The sequence below is a fragment of the Miscanthus floridulus genome, chromosome 9 (assembly GCF_019320115.1).
Source record: "Miscanthus floridulus cultivar M001 chromosome 9, ASM1932011v1, whole genome shotgun sequence".
Lineage (NCBI taxonomy): Eukaryota > Viridiplantae > Streptophyta > Magnoliopsida > Poales > Poaceae > Miscanthus > Miscanthus floridulus.
Genome location: NC_089588.1, coordinates 80,795,413 through 80,808,957, shown reverse-complemented (window position 1 = coordinate 80,808,957; position 13,545 = coordinate 80,795,413). Strand labels below are relative to the sequence as shown.

General features: G+C 40.2%; 1 pseudogene; it reads right to left on the bottom strand.

Moving 5' to 3' along the window:
- Nucleotides 1-1,242: 1,242 nt before the first annotated feature.
- LOC136480153 (alpha-terpineol synthase, chloroplastic-like) lies at nucleotides 1,243-12,731 on the bottom strand (annotated as a pseudogene).
- Nucleotides 12,732-13,545: the final 814 nt, after the last annotated feature.

Sequence of the window (13,545 nt, the reverse complement as noted above, 5' to 3'; positions counted from 1 at the left end):
CATGGCAGAGTAGCCATCCTCGTCGTCCCCGTGTCTGAGCCTGCTACGCAACCTGGACTGCTAGATTTCCATCCGGATGTACAACGTCTAGGCTATGCTCGTGTCTGGGGGCAACGACGGTGGTGAGGTCGGGGCGGCACCAAGAAAGGGCGAGGAGGACAAACACGACCTTGGCGACGGCACTCCACCTGAGTGGATGCTGCTACTCGTCATGACGGAGGCCTACGCAGGAATCCTCCACCGGACCCAGGCCAAACCAGGTGGCCTTGAGGACCACCATGACGACTATGGCGCCGGGGCAGGGCTCATCCCCTATGGAGTCGTCTTTGCGCTGCTCACCGCCGTCCGAGTGTCCAACTGGGGCGGACCAAACGGAAGCCACTGGGCTTCCTTCCTCCTACATGGTTGGGCCAGTGCGGACACCAGTGCGGGTGCAACAGGGTGCCCGTTCCTTGGCCCTCTTCCCCGGTGACGATGACATGCTCGGTGGCAGCCCCGTTGCCGCCGTGCGAGGCGCTCCTGGAGGCGGCTGGGTTCAGATGCGGATGGGAGAGGACGGTTGCACTTCGGATGTGGTGTGCAGCCTGTCTACGTGGCCAATCCTGAGCCTCTTCCTTCGAGTGGTCCACAAGGTGCTGCCACGCGAACCTATGCATCATGCACAGGCCCACAACATATGCTTTGGGGCCTGCCAAGGCAACGTGTTCAACATGCAGGAGCTAGTGTTGTACTCCTCCGACCTCCCACGGTGACATGTGCCATGTTCCAATTTGAATGCCGTGTCAAGCATGTAGAGCACGGTCATGGTTCCGACGCCGGGTGTGTTCAACAGGCACGATAAGACTTTCATTTCTGTCAACCTGCTTTTCTATTTTTCTACGGACATGGAAGTGGTAAAGCAGCTATCAGTGTTTGGGTTGACCACCTACGACAGTTGATGCTGGTCCTTCGATTTAACACTAATGGTTGTGGATCCATTCTCTTGAGCCCGGTGAAGCCTCCATTCTATCTATGGCTCAAGACTAATTATCCTCAAGAACATAGGCCGATCAGACAGTCGAGGGGAGCGCCAACTGTGCTTTCGAGTGCGAGAAAGAGGACCCTCGATGCTTCTATCGTGGCCACTTCTCGTGGGCCCTGTGGCCCCAACGGGCCCCGCTCCCCCGAAGGAAGCATCACCTATGCCTTCAGAAGTAGTTTAGCAGTAGCTTTCTCTTGTATGTGCTCTGTAATCTGAGAATTCTTTTCCCACATTGGTGTAACATGTGTTAACGTTATATATTAAAAATTGTTGTTGTAAAAAAAAAAGCCACTGAAATATTGTGCTCCTTCATGCAGCTGTCGATGGTTGAAGCTACGTCACAAGTCGTTGCTTCCTGCAAAAGTGCACCATTGCTTCATTTAACTGATCTAAAAGATTGGTTAACCATATATCTCAAGCTACCAATATCTCTATCGAAAAAAGCTAGGCACATGTATGCTGTTTCTGAAACTTTATTTACATCATCTAATTAACTTTGAAACTAAGAACGAATGCGAAGCAATCTTAATATTATTAACCAGAGGTCTCCAATGGAGCTTACACATCAATCCTGACATGACGTCAGTAGTAGGAAAAAGAGATAAATCCTTGAAATTTCGCATAAAAACCAGAAACATTTCGCTTATAATTTCATTGTCTCCAATCATCATTGGTAATAAATAGCTATTGTGTCTTTTCAATTTTTCTAAAAAAAACCTCAATGTGTAAATAACAAAATATGGATTCACGATGTCAAAAAAGGTAGGCAACGTGTGAGTTGATATAATTTAAGCTAATCAACTAAATCATATTAACAATTGACATATGTGCAATCCAAAGGATTATAACAAATATTGAGATTATAGAGTATCTAAATGGGCTTTGTGCTCACAACAGAATAGAGGGTGTCATAGTAAATATATTCAAATTTGACTAGTTATATGTACTTTTATCCCACAAAAATTTTAATATGTATGTACCATAAGATTCTAGGATATGCAGGAGCACCATTCGATATGATAGTAGATCTAATCTAAACCAGAATAATGTGATGTACAAACACCAGTTTTTGTTTTGTTTTGAGGATCAAAGTTTATACCTCGTATGATTCTGAAAGATCATCTGACAGCCTCAGAATTACGCAAAGTGCACGCACCATTTTAGGCATGCTACAAACCCACTCAAAAGATTTTGTTGTTGCTATTTCTCCCATTCCAAGAAATGAAGAGCAACTTAGTAGTTGCGAAGAACTACTTATTGCTGAAACCTGTAAATGCTCATCAACGGTTCCTGGGAGATACCTCTCATCACACCATTTCACCTCCATATTGTAAGCTCTCACGAGCTCTATTAACTACATATACCAAATACAGAAAACTTAGCTAGCTGCTTCAAAAAAAATATAAAAAAATTACATATACTCAACTCCAACGATTCAAGAAACCAAAGAATACCAATAATGGGGTAACCTCGAAGAAGTTATATAACATATTAGTCACTTTTGATGTTATTAAATAAATCTAAGAAGTTTGCCCTTCAAATGTATTTAGAAAACTAGAGCTTAATTTATCCCAAAGAACAAAATAGAGTTTGTAGAACTGAGGTGACAAAACATGTTTGAATAATGAACCAGTTATCTCATTGGGTCTTTCAAAACCAGTTCTTGTCGAGATACGGTTGTCAGGTAGCATCACAACCAGATTTAGGACAATCAGACTTTTGGCCTGGCATGGAGAGCCAGTGAATCGGTATTGATGCTACCATCATCATCGGTCAACCAATAACACGGTTGGAAAGGGGCAGTTGTAAAACCGTATTATGTAGTAATGCTTCCCTAAGTCTTGTCCTTCTTCGTAAAGGCCCTTGTGCTAGTTCTGCTTGGTGTTATCTACCATAATTGCATGTGATGGTGAATTGTTATGACAACTTGCATGTTGAGATAGAATGCCAGTGACGTTTAGGATTATAAGATATACTAGAAGAATATCCTGCATTGCTGCGGGGATTGCGAATGAATTTTAGTGGATCCTGTGGTTTGCTAACATGGACAAATAAATACATGTTATTGGATGATATGGCTTATTGGTGTGGATAGCTTGCATGAATAGATGAGTACCATAATTGTATGAGCTTGTGGGTTGCTGATGTGAATGACTTGCTTGTGAAGATAGAATTCTTAGTGGGGTTTAGAATTATAAGATAACAGATATAGATATAGATATACAATTTTAATATTTGTGCATGTTGTTTATTACGTTTCCCTTGCAGAACATCATGTACAAACTTTTCTAGTAGAGGTGCACGAAAAATATACATACTGTATATAATAAATTTTAATTCAAGTAAAGCACATCTATATAAATTTGTCAAAGAGTGGTCCCAATCGCTTGCTGAATATTAATTAGCACAAATACATGAATAGAATGCTGACTTACAACGGTTCTAAGGTAGGACAAGCGGTATTTCTCCTGTACTTCGAGCTCACGGTCAATGATTTCGATGTTATCCAAAACTTTGCCAAAAATTAACTTCAGGTTATCTGGTAGATCTTGAGCAGCCTTTAGATCCCAGCTTGACATAATTAAAGATGAATAATATTGTAAGTAAAAATCCAAATGAATGCTAGCTAACATAAGTAATGCTTTGGGGAAAAATGAAGTCTAAGCTCTTAATATAATGAGCCAAATGGACAAATAACCTTATCTTAAGTTTATCTATCTATATAAGAACTTTAAATTTGAGGACTGTCACATCGCCGCGCACTGTTCATCTAGAGTTTTCAACAGTACCGGTACCGGATGAACAATACCAACTCGATAAGTTTTTTCGAAAAAGGAACAGTGTCAGCCCGATAAAAAAAAATCCGTTTTTTTTCCCACCTCCTTCCCACGCGAAGCATGGGCACCCACGCTAGTTTATTTTATATTTTGGGCCCCCTTACTGTTTCAAGATAACAATGGACTGCCATCTCTAGAAAATAGGAAACAAAGTGAAAAATAAAAAATTGAGAAAAATAGAAAACTAGTGTCATTTCTAGCGAGAAGTGAATTAATAGTATAGAAAAGTCATTTGACTTGGTCACCAGAGAAATATTGGAAAATTGAAGGCGCAATGATATTTTGGTAATCTTAAAGATATTTTAATATTAGCTAGGGTAGTCCCAAAATTTCCTTGGTGGTCTCTGTTGTGAAGTTCTTCACAAGGATTTCATGAATTGTCAAGGTAGACAACCACTCCATCGTGAAGGTAGACCATAATGGTGGCAATGAAAGAACATTGTGATTCATCACTTGATTACAAGAAGGATTGTTATTTTTTCCCCTAAAAAATATGGACTGTCATTTTTTATAAATAATAACCTTTAAAAAGCTATACTGATTAATTAAATATTTTCAGCGCACATGACCTTTTTCATATTAACTTTCACAGGTTAAATTTGTACTTTTAAAAGAAGTAAACACCAGCTAGTAGTACAACTTTTAGTGTCGTCATTTAGGAAAGATGGTCTTGGAGCATGCAATATATCGATCGAGATACATACCATTCTATGCATTTTGTAAACAGGTCGCATTCTTGTGAAGTTCCATAGATATCATAAACATCATCCAAGATTACTATAGTTGCCATCACCATAGTCAATATTATTCGACCCCGTGAGTAGACTGGTTCAAAACATACTCCAGTCGTCCAAAAATAGTTCTCCACGATTCTATCGCGAGTGAATGAGAAATTTGCTTGAAGCTGTAGATCCTTCCACCACCTGTGTACATTTATGAACTCCTTTTTTCACTACTAGAAGTTTGCAAAATAATGTATAGGTTATTATAAACTGGTATAATTGTAATAGTGCGTGCTTCTCATAAGTTCATTATTATAATTTTGGGAATATAAAAAACAGATGTTACTTACGCACCTTGTAAGGAGTTTTAGCTCCTGCTGATAACAATTTTGTATAAGATTGGAGTTCAACTTTGCAAGCGCTAATACCTTTCTGTCTATCATGGTGTCTCTCTCATATATTGATATATAGTTCTTGCAATCATATATTCGAACCCTCCGAGGGATTGGGATAGCAAGTGCACATGTCACATCACGAGTAAATGTCCCTTCTTGATTCAGATAAGGTAACATTGAATTTAGACATCTTCTGGTGAAGAATATAGCTTCATCCGGTATTGTCTCCCCATGTGTGTCCTTAGATGCGCTGCATTATAAAGGCTAAGCATGTCCCTTGGTTCGTGCCATTCAAATCCCCCCTCTTCATCTTTAAATGTAGCAAACACATCTAGCGCATGAAATAAGACTTCAGATATTTTTTAAAATAGAAGAGAGTGTAAACTGAACAAAATCTCGCACTTGGCCATTGATATGATTGCAGTTGAAAGCACCTCACCTATAAAGGCGGACTAATGTACAAAACGAAAAGTTAATGGTACACACACTACTATAGATTTTATTTTTGCAACATGGTTTTCACCGCCGGTTTGGCTAGAACTAACAGTGATAGTGTTTCACCGCTAGTTCAAAAGCCACTGGGGCACTGTGGCTAGATAAATCAGTGGTGAAAATTGTTTTCACCATCAGGTCGGTGAATAATCCGATGGTCAAAACCGTGGTGGTTATCATTGCTAGATCATACAAATTGCCAGCAGTGAAAACAATTTTCACCATCATTTTTTGCCAACTATATATGCCACCCAACTAACAAACAGGCAAAGAAAAAAATCACGTCGGTTTGAAAGTAGATGGGCATAGTGGACGTTTGAACAGGCGGTGACAAATTGTTTCACTACCAGCTTGGCAGATGATCCTATGTGAAAACCATTGTGATTTTCAACACCAGATCGTCCCCCGAGCTGGCCGTGAAAGCAATTTCCACCACATACTCAAATGCTATGATCAGGCGATGCAAACCGCCTACAACAAAACTTGTTTCCTCTCCTCTATTTCCTCACTTCCTCTACACCCTTCCTTCGCCATTCTTGTGGCTATTTTTCACCAAGTTGCTCATGGGGACTTCCAATTCTCAAAGGATGAATATCACCTCCTTGTTCTAAGGTTGGTAACTAGCAACCCTTTAATTTCCTAGCTTGTTTCTTTGGCTAAATATTGCATTATTTTCAGTTGAGTTACTTGAGTGTGAAGGAAGAGCATCTTTCTTCCATTTAGATGCTTTCTGATCATGGAGGCTCCTGAACTTTGAAGGTTGCACACGTACACGAACTTACTTTAAAGTTGGTATCTAGCCTCTACTTTAATTGATACCTTATTTGCTTGGTTATATTGTTTTCAACATATTGAGATGAATGTGATGGAGATCACATCTTTAATTTAATTGTTGTTTTCATTTTAGAGGATATTTTTTAAAGAGTTGTTCAAGAGGCTCCCAAACTGTGAAGGTTGCACATAGCCAGTATTATTACTCTATGGTTGGTATCTTGTGACTCATAATTGTGAATGATGTAGATTCTTAGCAGGCATTTTTCATTAAATTGTAGCACCCGGTTTTAAGAACAAAACCAGATACACACCATATGTGAGCCCAGGAAGTCAAATCTCACATATAGCTACAAATAAGGGTAATATCAAAAGACAATGCTTAAATACATAGCGTATTAGTATAAAGATTATAACCTCAGAGTATAGACAGTGAAAAGACAACTTCGATCTTCAGGCGAAGACTCCAAATCCATAGGGACATGTCATACTCAATCTGGTACCCATCCAAGATTTTTCCAAAGATTTAAAAAGTAAAGCAAGCGTAAGTACATGTCGTACTCAATAAATATAACATGGGGTTCATGAGGCTCAAAAGACTGACACTGGTTTAACTGCAATTAGCTTTTAATTGTCACAATTTTAGCAATTGAGTAGCAACAAGTTCATCACAAGCCCATAAACACATGATCAGGTAACACATGAATAATGAATAGCATAAACAGTAATCATTAATGAGCATATTCATCATTAGTATCATCTGTGTTCATCATCATTAACTATTAGTGGTCATCTATTCAGTAAGGGTTCCAAGGCCGCTCGTGACCGTAAGCACGGCTGATATACCAGTTTTACACTCTGCAGAAGTTGTACACTTTTACTGTGAGTCATGATTTACCCTTTCGCCCGAGGTAGCTAATCTCTTGACCCACTTCCAAGGAAGGTCGGTAGGGTTCACTATGAAGCCTTTCAAAGGTTCGTCTAACAAGTTAGGGCCATTAGATTCACTCGGCAAACAGATATAGGAACCCCCCTGTCGAATGGCACAATGACACGCAACCTATACACATAAGAGTAGAGGTTGTCCTATACCCGATTCATCAAGCAATTCTTACGCCAATAAAGATAACCTCTAACAAGCTAGAAAAAGTCCTCATACTAAGCTAAAGCCAAAACCATATAGCCCTCATAGCTGTACTGTAAGTCCCGGATGATCACTCACAAATAAGTCCTTAGGGAGAGAAATCTAGAGCACCATAAAAATAGCCCAATGCTCTAGCCCCCTGGTTCTATGTTGCTAAAAAACATCTTTTATTGTTTATTGCATATTACATTAGTCAAGTTATATGATCATGGTTGTAGTTGAGCACTAGCATCATACTACCCAATGCAATACCCCATAGGTATCACGGTACAAGGTAACAAAGTACTAGGAAATCATTAGTGGTAGTCAAGGTAGACACATGCAGTATGAATTAAATAATTAAAGGTGTATAGGACAACAAGGAAGATCCCATGCTATACATTCCTTAAACACCGATCCTTCGGTAAGCTTTAATCTTCAATGCTCTTCTTCTTCTTCTTCTTCTTGATCACCACGTATATCTCATCGACTGGACGTAATCATAAAGCACCACACAAGCATCCATACAATCATACACGAAGCAAACAATAGATCTAAATTAGAACAGTACACCAATCATAGAAAAATAAGAAAAAGAGTTTAAAATACGATTCTACACATTGCTACGAACACATAGACGCGGGAGGCACACTAATCGGAGCTACGGTTGAAAAGATACAACTACCGAGAGATCTGCTTTACACGCGGAAAAAAAACTGTAAGCTCATTGATTTTAACTATATAAAATCTTATATAAATTGAATTAGGTCAAATTTAGATTCGAATTATAAAACTACAGTAAAACAAATCATATTTTGTTTATAAAACCCAGTTGCATAATTATTATTCAAATTAGAATTTAAACCATGAAATTCCAGAAGTAGTGACATGGTAACCACTGTTACTAACACGTAGATCTCGTCGCTATGAATCTAACGAAACTTGAATGGGTTAAAACGGAGTTAAAACGTAGAAGATATGATTTAAACAAGATTCCCATTATTAAAATAATAGATTAAATCTAACCTCGAATTTTAAAGTTGAAAACATATCTAATAGTGGAATAAACATGTAGACAACGCAAATACGAACCTAACACAAGTTGAACGGATCAAATCGGAGTCAGTGGTGAATCTGTAATTAACTGAAAACGTATTTTTGAAGTCAACCGATTAAAATACGTTTTTAAAAGAAGACACATTCTATCCAATACGTAATGGACCGCGGGTTAAGTCTCAGATAATTATAAGGGTGTTTTTGAAAAACTCATAGCGAAGGGGTATCCACCGATTGAGGCCGTTGGATCAGATCTGGGCGGTCTGGATTGGTTCGGGCGATGAGATCGGCTGGTGGCGAGGTGGGTGATGGTGGTGCCATGGCCAGAGCAAAGAGAGCTCGCCGGAGTTCATGGAGAAGGGCCTACGGTCCACGGCGGAGCAAACCAAAAGTGTAGAGATAAAGGCCAGTGTACAGAGAACTCACCACAATTCTTTTTGGGATCCAAGACGGAGCGGGGAGGACGCGCGGTGCTCGATGGTGGAGTCGCAAGCGGCAGCGCGGTTTGAGGCGAGGCGACATAGAGGCTCTGGCTTTTATAGGGGCAGAGCGACGTGGGTGGCACGACAAGGCAGTGATGGGGTGGCGTGGGACTCTCGGCCTGACACGGAGGCGGGACGGACGCATAGTCCGTGGCGGCGGCGGCGGAGTCCGGCTCGGTGACGCCACAGGGTAGAAGACGACTGATAGGTGGGCCATGATGGCAGCGACAGCATGAAGGGGAGGCAGGTGCATGGCTCCACGCATGGGCCTACGTAGTGACTGGGCTGCAGCCTGGTTTACTGGGCCAAGCGGGAATAAGGGAACTGGACCGGGCGCCAAGGGAGAAGGAGATGACGCACAGGGCTGGTTCGGCCCACGCGGGGAAATGAAGAGGGCCAGGCCAGCTGCTGGGCTGAGAAAGAGGAGGAAGCAGGCCTTCAGGCCGAGAAAGGAAGAGAGAGGGAGTGAAATGAAAAATACTTTTTCAAATTTTCTTTTCTATTTTCCTTTTCCTTTTTCAAATCAAATTCAATTAGAATCTTGAGTATACTTTTCAACTTGACTAAAAGTGAGAAATTTTAGTAAGTTCTCAAAAATAAATTTTACAACTTTTTAAATTCTTTTATTTTCAAATTTTCTTTTTCCCTCTTTTCTTTTACTTCATTGCCATTTCTAATTTTTTTTCCAAAAGCATTTTGAGTGTTTTCAATTTGAATCAAATCCACACAATTTAAAGAAACAAATGCACCGGCATGTATGCACAAACATGTTGCTAAACTTTATGATGAATTTTAATTTCATGAAAAAAATTATTTTCCTATATTTTATAAGCACAAAAATACAAAATTAAATTATTTTAATCCTATTTTCAAAAGAGGCAAATTTTGGGGTGTTACATAAATTAAATGGCATATATATTAGTACACTACTACTATCTATGTCATACAGGTTACATTGTTCACGGATGGATAATGGATGAATGTACTTGGATCCTATGTCTGCCAAGTTCATAGAGCCACTGATCCTCCTCTATTAAGCTCTTCGCTGGATCCAAGCACAAGCACAAAACCATTGTCATTGTCCAATTAAGATCTGCCATTTTAGACCCCCGCCCCGCCACCTCTCATGGGTGAGTCACTGGCTACGGGAGATCCCTTGCCAGAGTCCGGCGATTAGGAGATCCACATCACCACCTGTGTGTGGTGACTCCAGTGTGGATGACCGTCGTGACCCTAGCATGAACTAGTCTCAATCATTGCCACCATGCTCTTTCTCAGATCTGCACACGGTTTGCCTGAGAACGCCAAAGACCGATGAAAAGTGGGGAGCTGTACGTGCTGGTGAGATGCGCACGGCTGTGCTGGTGAGATGAGTGTAGGGGCAGTGGGTGAAGCACTAGCGAGAGAAGTGGAGTGGGGGGGGGGGGGGGGGGGGGGGGGTGGGGGGGTGGGGTGCAGCTGTGCTAGACAGAAGTTGGCACTGAGCGGGTGAAACAGAAGTGTGGTGCCTGTTAGGGTTGCGATGTCAGCCAGTTAGGGGGTTGGTGTTTTCATGGGCTTTTGGCCGGTATTTACTAAGATCCGATGCTTTTAGTTGTCCGTCGCTGAGTTTCAGAGACAGGCCATTTCTACGTTAGCCTTAGATGATTTTCAGAGACAGAGGCGTTTTGTGACGGCCTGTGTTAACAAAAGAGAGAGTCTCCGTGTATAAATAATATTTGGTCTACTGACAAAATGGCGATGAAACAAATAATATTTTACTTGCAGGAGACATAATCAGTAATATTTACTTATTTTTTTGTCATGTTGGAGTTTTTAAAGAATAACTCTTACCTGCTGAGACTTGGTGACAATGACTACGGAGAAGATAGAACCACAAAGAAACCGTATGAAGATCACAGTCACTGACATCAGCATCAATAATTTGTGCTAGCACACTGTTGATCTCCTCTTCAAAAAGATAATCCAAGCAAAGGCACTCCAATGCGTAGATCAGATGGGCCCTCTGAAATAGGCTACAAGTACTTTGACATGATATAGTAGTTTGACCACATCTTAAATTTTTCTCGTTCTTCCATCAATTTCTAAGCAAAAAACAATCAGGTTAGAAAAATTACAAAGTATTAGTTGAGACTCGAGCGGGAGGCTAATAATGTTCCCTCCATTTCTTGCTATATATAGGGTCATAATATATTTAAAAGGTCAAACTGCATAAGCTTCAATGGACAAAATAGTCACCATAATGTTTATTGTATAGTCTGTTTTAATAGGACAATACTTCTTCATATAGATCTAAAAGGACTACGATTTTTTTGGCAATTGATGCTATATTTTAAAAACATCTATGGCCAAAGAATACTTAGATAGGATTTTGTAAATCTTAATTAATATACATACTACCCCTGTCTCTAAAAGAATATAAGTCTCACTTCAATGTTTAGGATGCGTATACGTAATAAATATCACTATATTGATTATGGAATATATTTTCATAATAAATATATTTCAAGATATAAATGTCGATACTAGTTTGTATAAAGCTATTCAAAGTTTAGGATTGCTTGACTCCTTGGGAAGTGAGATTTAATATATTCTTCTTTTGATGGAGGAAGAAGTACAATGTAAAATAAACAGAGGGACTAATATCTTTTTTTTACCACGGTCGAAACCGAATTTCATTACTAAACGCAATAAAATTATAGAGTTTTGTGATACGCATGGTAAACAATAGGGATGAAAACGGATCGGATACGGACGGATATCACCGATATTACATTTGTTTTCATATTTCTGTCCAGATTCAGATTCGAATACGGATAGTGTCAACTATGTTGGATAGGATACGATTGGATATCGACATCATAAATATGCGATTTGAGTATTTGGATACGGATACAGTATCGGATGTTGGATATCCGGACTCGGATACGGACAGATCTCAACCCCTCTAAACGGATTCGGTTTCGAATACGGTCGGAAAATATCCGTACCGTTTTCATCCCTAGTAAACAACATAAAAAGCAATGCTAAAGCCATCTCTCCTAGACAACCAGGGTCCAGGAAGAGAGGCAACCTTAAGCTACGAGAACGTAAGACTAACAGCTACGAACTGTTAGTTTAGCAGCACTGCAACTTCCATTAACCCCCTTCATTACAAACTTTTTTTTCAGAAAAGGAAATAGGGTGGGAACCTATATGATCAACACATATACACACGAGTGCTCTCGGCGGCAATATTCTGTATCATATGCATGCATGTACACGTGCTCATAATTATCCTTCTAGACAGGAAATTGCTAAAAGAAGTGTATATTTTAAAACAAAGGAAGAATATGTACTTGCTCCGTTTGAATTTATAGGTTGTTTTGACTTTTCTATATACATAACTTTATACCTTGGTGTATAGCAAAAGCTATTTACCTAGAAAAATCAAAATAACCTGCAATTTCGAACATATTGAGAGTGGTACATGATATTGTTATTAGCTGCAGTAATTAAGTACATATTGATGAACAAACCAGTTGCAGGGGCGTTGTGGGGCAGCTGTATTCAAGGTAGAAATCTCCCCACACAGAAGGGTGGAAACCGCCGGCGGGGTTCTCGCTCGAGCGTCGACCCTTATCATCTTCGAATGAGTAGCTAGCGCTGCTGCTGACTGCCATGGCTGGCACAGGCCACCATTCTCGACTTTGGCCGGGATAGCAGCATGGCGTGCCGGAGCAGGCACGTCGACGTTCTTGGACCGGTGGTGACGACACAGACTATGGTGGCGTCTACTACTGTTGGAGGGCTGCTGCGGCCACAAGGTGGTAGTAATCACACTCCACCCCATTTCGTAAAGCAACAAATGCAGGTAGCTACCTACCCTTGGTTGGTTCAATAATCATTCTTAGCACCAGACTGGTTTATATAGACGTGCTGATCCAATAATCAGCGTACGCTGCTTATCCACCCGATGCCCTATATATGTACGGATATATGTGATGCTGGCCACTCATCTGCATGCATGTGGATAAGCCATGGTAACGTACAGTTCGAGCCATTTTCCAAATTTCCTAGGATTAGCACTATGTCTATCTATCGACGTAATCGATGATGCAATTATTTTTGTGGTGGCCTAGCTACAACAGCTTGCCACATGGAATGGAAGTATCATCGTCGTTGATCGAACCGTGGTCTTATCTGTCCTTACTATTCTACAGGTGATATTTGGGCGTTGTTCTGAGAATCTGTCAGATATTTTTGAAACTGAATTTTACGAAGTACGACATCACATATGGTTGGCAAAAAAACTAGAGAATAACTGGTAATAAACTAACAATTATTAGCACATACTTTAACTGATACGATAACATATATATATATATATATATATATATATATATATATATATATATATATATATATATATATATATATATATATAAGTCCATCTACTACGTATGCCTTAACACTACGCCAGATTTGCACATCACTGTCGGCCTCGTCACTGCCGGATTTGTGAGAACCGACAGTGATGTACCTTCACTGCCCGTTATGAGCTTGAAAATGAAAAAAATGATTGGTGTTGGGCTAAAACTGGTAGTGAAGGACCACACCACTGCCGGTTTTTGGCTTGAACCGGTAGTGTTTTTGCGGGCACTCAT